At 55.5% G+C, this 6,000-nt stretch overlaps 1 long non-coding RNA gene across 1 annotated transcript; it reads right to left on the bottom strand.

The window, feature by feature from the left end:
- Positions 1–2,875: 2,875 nt before the first annotated feature.
- On the bottom strand, positions 2,876–4,677 carry LOC140628678 (uncharacterized). Its single transcript, XR_012026688.1, has 2 exons — positions 4,037–4,677; positions 2,876–3,885 (listed from the first exon to the last, which is right to left on the bottom strand). It is a non-coding gene; the product is annotated as an uncharacterized lncRNA (long non-coding RNA).
- Positions 4,678–6,000: the final 1,323 nt, after the last annotated feature.

Here is a 6,000-nt window from a genome sequence, read left to right as displayed (position 1 = left end):
GGCCATCACGTGAGATGTGGAGGCAAGAAGACAAGGGCTCACTTCCAAAGGGAGCATGGAAGGAAGAGGCGGCATCGGAGTCTGCGATGGACACGGCTCCGAGCTCAGCAGGTGCTTTTGAGGCCCCTGGCCTCACGGCAGAGGTGGTAGGTATCGCGGTTGCTGGGCTTTTTTACAGTGTTTACAATACACCAGAAATCACCCCCTTTGCAACTGTTTAAACATCTGCTGAAGTATTGTAGACTCCCACTTCGAAATGCTTGTGTGTGCGCGCGCGCGCGTGCGCGGAGTGGTTGGGATAAAGAGCTTTTCCAAATCCTTTCAGAGGCCCATTTGCAGAAAAATCAGTGGAAAGTTGACCGTAGGCCTAAATGTAAAACACCCAACTCTTGTAGGAAAACAGAAGAGAAAAATCTGTCTTAGCTTGGGCTTGTGATGAGTTTTTAGATACAATATGGGAAGCACGGCCCATGAAAGAAAACACGAGAAATTGGACTGTATCAACATTTTGAATGTTTGCTCTGCAACAACGGTGTTAAAGAGAATGAGAAGACAAGCCACAGGAGCGGGGGAGATCTTTGCAAAACATGTATTTGATAAAGGACCGGTATTCAAAATATACGAGGAACTCAGGGACGCCGGGGTGGCTCACCTGGTGAAGTGCCTCTGCCTTCGGCTGAGGTCTCGATCCCGGGGTCGAACCCGGAGTCAGGTTCCCTGCTCAACAGGAAGTCTGCTTCTCCTTCTCCCTCTGCCCTTCTGCCCTGCTCATGCTCTCTCTCACTCCTGTCTCTCTCTCAAAAAAAATTAAATCTTAAAAAAAAAAAAAAAAAAAAAATATATATATATATATATATATATATATATATATGGAACTCTTAAAACTCAATAAGAAGCAACCCAATTAAAAAATGGGCAAAAGGCCTTACCAGACAACTCACCATGAAAGAAATACAGATGAAAAAGAAGGATATGAATAGATGCTCCACATCCTACATCTTATGTCAGCAGGGAACTGCAAATTAAAACAGCGAGATACCCCTACCCTATGGCGGTTTCTTACAAAAGTCAACGTACTCTTAGCATATGACCCAGCAATCACACTCCTGGGTGATTTCTGTGTGATTCAACCCGAAGAAGTCGGAAATTTATGTCTACACAAAAACTAGCACTTGAAGGTTTAGAGCAGTTTTATTCATAATCAGGCAAAAATTGGGAGCCACCCAGATGTTCCTAGGTAGGAGAATGGATTAAAAAGAAAAGGGTGTGGGGATCCCTGGGTGGCTCAGCGGTTCGGCGCCTGCCTTCGGCCCAGGGCCTGATCCTGGAGACCGGGGATTGAGTCCCACATCGGGCTTCCTGCATGGAGCCTCCTTCTCCCTCTCTCTCTCTGTGTCTCTCATGAATAAATAAAATCTTTAAAAAAAAGAAAAAGAAAAGGGTGGTCCATCCGGAGGCACCTGGGTGGCTCAGTCAGTTGAGCAATCGACTCTTGGCTTTGGCTCATGTCGTGATCTCAGGGTCGTGGGATGGAGCTCCACTCTGCTCAGCTGGGGGTCTGCTTGAGATTCTCTCTCTCCCTTTGCCCCTCCCCTCGCTCCCTCTCTTTCTCAAATAAACAAATACATAAATAAATTTTTTTTTTAAGATTTTATTTACTTATTCATGAGAGACACAGAGAGAGACAGGCAGACTACAGGCAGAGGGAGAAGCAGGCTCCCTGCAGGGAGCCCGATGCAGGACTCGATCCCGGGCCCCTGGGATCACGCCCTGGGCCAAAGGCAGACGCTCAACCACTGAGCCACCCAGGCGTCCCAATAAATAAATCTTTAAAAAAACCCCAAAAACCTATGGTCCATCCAGACAATGAAAAGCTATGAAGCCATGAAGAAATGGTTGACTCTTGAATACCTACCGCATTTTGCTAAGTGAAAGAAGGCAGTCTGCAAACAGTGACAGACTGTGTGAGTCCCCTTATATGACATTCCAGAAAAAAGCAAAACTATGGAGACAGTCAACAGATACGGGGTTGCCAGGGGTTGGAGAGAGGGGAGTAACGTTTGACTAGGGGAAGCCCAGGAGATGTTTAGGGTCGTGAGGCTACAGTATGTGGTGCTGTGATGGTGGATGCTGTGGATAAGTCAAGACCCAGGGAAGTGTGCAGCACAAAGAGCGAAGCTTAACATCAACAAACTTTGGGGCGCCTGGGTGGCTCAGTGGGTGAAGCATCTGCCTTCAGCTCAGGTCGTGATCCCAGGGTCCTGGGATCGAGTCCTACATCAGGCTCGCTGCTCAGTGGGGAGTCTGTTTCTCCCTCTGCTCCTCACCCCACTCATGCTCACTCTCTGTCTCAAATAAATAAATAAATAAATAAATAAATAAATAAAATCTTTTTAAAAATCTGCCAATTTAGGGATGCCTGGGTGGCTCAGTGTTTGAGCATCTGCCTTTGGCTCAGGGCATGATCCCGGGGTCCCAGGATCCAGTCCCACATCGGGCTCCCTGCATGGAGCTTGCTTCTCCCTCTGCCCGTGTCTCTGCCTCTCTGTGTGTCTCATGAATAAATAAAATCTTTTTTAAAAATCTGCCAATTTAAAAATAATCCTTTAGGAAATTGGGAGATCTCAGGAAGGAATAGACTCTGACAAAAGAAGCTAGTTGTATCTCAAGTGTATGAAACCATTTCACTGAAGGGGACTGGGGGGAAGGGGGCTGATGTGAGTCACTAGGAACTGAGTGGAGTCCGTAAGACCAAAGGCTAAAGGAACAGTACATTCTAGCAACTCTTGTTCCCCCCAAGGGTAGGGGTTAACAATGCTGAAACCCCTCGACACGTACACTGGCATTCAACAATTAAGTACACGGAAGGCAGAGACAGGGAGGCAGGTTTCTCACTGTTGCAGTGGGATGATACAGACAAGCAAGGGGGGTGCTAGAAGGATCCATGTGGCGATGGATCAGAGTTGGAGACATCAGTATGAATGGATGTTTACGTGACTATACAGGTGCGTATGTATATATAGAATGTATAACAGATGCATACACCGTGTCTACCTATATACCATACAGCAATTTGTTGTATATTATATTTCGACATCACGTATAGGTATGTTCATAGATACGTGTTAGCATGCACGTAAACTTCCTTGCTCTGGCAGCTAAGAGACGTGGAAGCTATGACACCCCAGTAGCCCTGAGCACACTAGAGCCACGACCATGGTCTCTAACAGCTTTCTCCCGTAAAGGGCTCCTCGTGTAGGGCTGGGACAGGAAGTGCACACGAGGAGCCTGAAGCAACTTACACTGCCAGAAAGTTAGGAAAGGCAGAGTGCTCAAGCTCCCACTCGCTCTGTCTCTCTCTCCTCCTCTCTGTTGCTCACACACACACACACACACACACACACAGTGACGAGGGTATGACAAAGGACCGCAGGAGTCAACTGGAAGAGCACCCAGGGGTCAAAGATGGAGCCACATAATAAATAAAGTAGCATCGGGTTGTGATCCAAAGTAGAAAATAAAAATATCTACTGTTATAAATAAATGGTCAAATAAATAAATAGGGGGGAAGGGACAACCTTGGCACAGAAAACTGTAAATAATGGACTCAAGTGTGGGCTGTGCAGAGTGCCTTCCTTCCAAACGGGATGGATCGGAAACAGGGAGGTTCAATTTGCAGTGGAGACACCCAAAGAGCGAGCGGGACCCCAGCCAGGTGACCGGCGTGGCCGTGGCCGGGGGCGAGTCACGTTGAGGGCATGGAGCCTTGCGAGGATGTGACGGGAAGGGCACGTTAGCCCTGCGGTCGTCCTCCCAATAACCGCCCGCGCGTCTCCTCTTGAAACACCAAAGTGTCCAGGTCGTTAAGCACGAGGCAGTGTGGTCCTGGGGCAGAGAAAGGACACTCGGGTAAGTCGAGGAAACCTGAGTTGTCGCTGGGGGCTTCCGGTCATCGGGGAGCACTGCGCGCTGCTGGTTGATGATGGTGACCGCGGGGCCCCGGGCAAAATCCAGAGACCAAATCGGGAAAGTTTACCTGAGGGAGGCCAACGCCCCGAAGGGAGCGGACTTGCATGTCAAAGACGTTTCCAGAAGACCCAAAATCCTTCCAGGTTCCAGAAGGAATATGCGCCGCACCTGCTGGCAGGCAGGGAGGGTCAAAGGGCTCGAGGTCGGGGAGTCCCTCGCCTGCGGGCAGCCCCTGGGAGCCCATCTGGGGATGCTCTGCCCTCGGGGTCTTCCGCCACCCGAGCCCAGAGCCCAGCCGGAAGGCGGACCCCAACTGGCAAGTCTGAGGTCAGGGTGGAGACAGCAGAACCCCTTCTCAAAGGCACCCCGCCGAGGCAGTGTGGGTACCAGGGGAAGCCGCTGCGCCTCCACGGTGGAGGAGGGTCAGGTTGCCCCTCCCCGGCACTGGGGACCCTCCCAAGGCTCCAGCCCCCAGCCCCAGGGGTGCCCTCGAGCCACTCTCCCCCCACCAGCTGCCAAAAGCACAAAGCCCTTCAAGGTGGACTCCGGCTATTTTGAATTCCAAAGCTCTTTGAGCCCCCACCCGATCTCCAGCTGCCCCCAGGCCTCTCCAGGGATCCAGGGATCCCAGGCGCCCCGGGGTGGGGCGTCCTCCCACCCGTGCACGCTCGCACCCCCACCCCCGCCCGGCGCCCTGTGGGCCCCACGCCCCAGGCCCGGGCCCAGTTCCCAGCGGGCACTCCCAGGCCTCCCGGGACAATGAGGGCCTTCCGCTCGCACTCCCTTCCTGCCCTCCCCCCAGCTCTCTCCTTCCCTCCTCCCCCTCTTCCTCAGCTCCCGGTGCCAGGCCCGCGGCCCGGGGCTCCAGGCAGGGGGCCCTGGCACCCCCCTCACCCCAGCATCCAGGGCCCCAGGGGCGGGGAGGGCGGCCGCAGAGCCCCGAGAGCCCATCGAGGCCCACGGCCCCTCCGCGGGAGCCGCCCCGGGAACACTGTAGCCGCCTCTCTGGGCGCGGGCTGCTCGGGTCAGCACACCGGAGGCCAGAGTTCCGGCCTCCAGCTCCCACCTTGGGCAGCTCCTGCCAAGTCACCCTGGCCAGAGGCGAGGATGGGTCCGCGAACTTCGGGCACCCGTCAGGCTGCCCGCCTCGGCTCTGCGTGGGAGGCAGCGCGCCCCACCTGCTCGGCCTCCGTCCTGGGACAGGCGGCAGCTGAGCCGAGCCTGCGGGTGGGAGGGAGGTCCGCCCACGGGGTGGGCCCAGGGGCACCCCGCTCCTCGGCGCCGCGGGGCCCGCAGGCCGGCTCCTGTCCAACTGTGCACCCCTTGGAGGGGACCTGAGCTCCATCTGATCTCGGGCGCAGCGACGAGGCCCCGGAAGAGCGGACGCGGAGGCACAGGGCGGCTTTGTGCTGCTGAGACAAGCCCGCGGCGATCGGCCAGGGGAGGAAGCCACCAGTGGGGTCCGGGCCCGGGACAGCCATGGGGGTGGCATCAGCACCTGCCTGAGGACCACTGGGGCGGCGGCGGAGGGAAGGTGCAGCCCTGCCAAGTCGGGTCCGGGGGCCTGTGGCACCCCCAGATACGGAGGCCTACGGAGGCCTACGTGGGCCTAGATGCGCCCCGTGAAGGCCCCCCTGGGGCCCTGGGGGCCTAGGTCCTAGGGGTCCTGGAGCTCAGGCAGGCCATTGTCGGCATCCACCGCGCCCTTCCTGTCTCCCTTTGGCCCCCTGCAGGCCAGCCGCCCTCCCTCCTGACACCCTCTGACCTGGCAAAGCCAGCAGCAGCCTGGGTGGCAGCTCACTCGCACTTGTGCCACTGGCCTTTGAACCTGCCTCCCCTCCCAGGGGAGACAAGAGTCCCCACCCTTGGCTCCTGCAGGCCCTTCGCAGGCTCCCCAGGCCTGGCCCTTTGTCCCCTCTGCCCTCCCAGCAGCTGAGCTACTTCCCCAAAGTGCCACCCACTTGCCGGCGTCCTTCTCCAGCCACCGCCTTCTCCCCCCACCAGTCTCTTCAGATGAGCGAGATGTTAAAA

Source organism: Canis lupus, chromosome X, assembly GCF_048164855.1.
Source record: "Canis lupus baileyi chromosome X, mCanLup2.hap1, whole genome shotgun sequence".
Classification (NCBI taxonomy): domain Eukaryota; kingdom Metazoa; phylum Chordata; class Mammalia; order Carnivora; family Canidae; genus Canis; species Canis lupus.
Note: the sequence above shows the minus strand (reverse complement) of the source record. Positions and strands in the feature narration are given on the sequence as shown.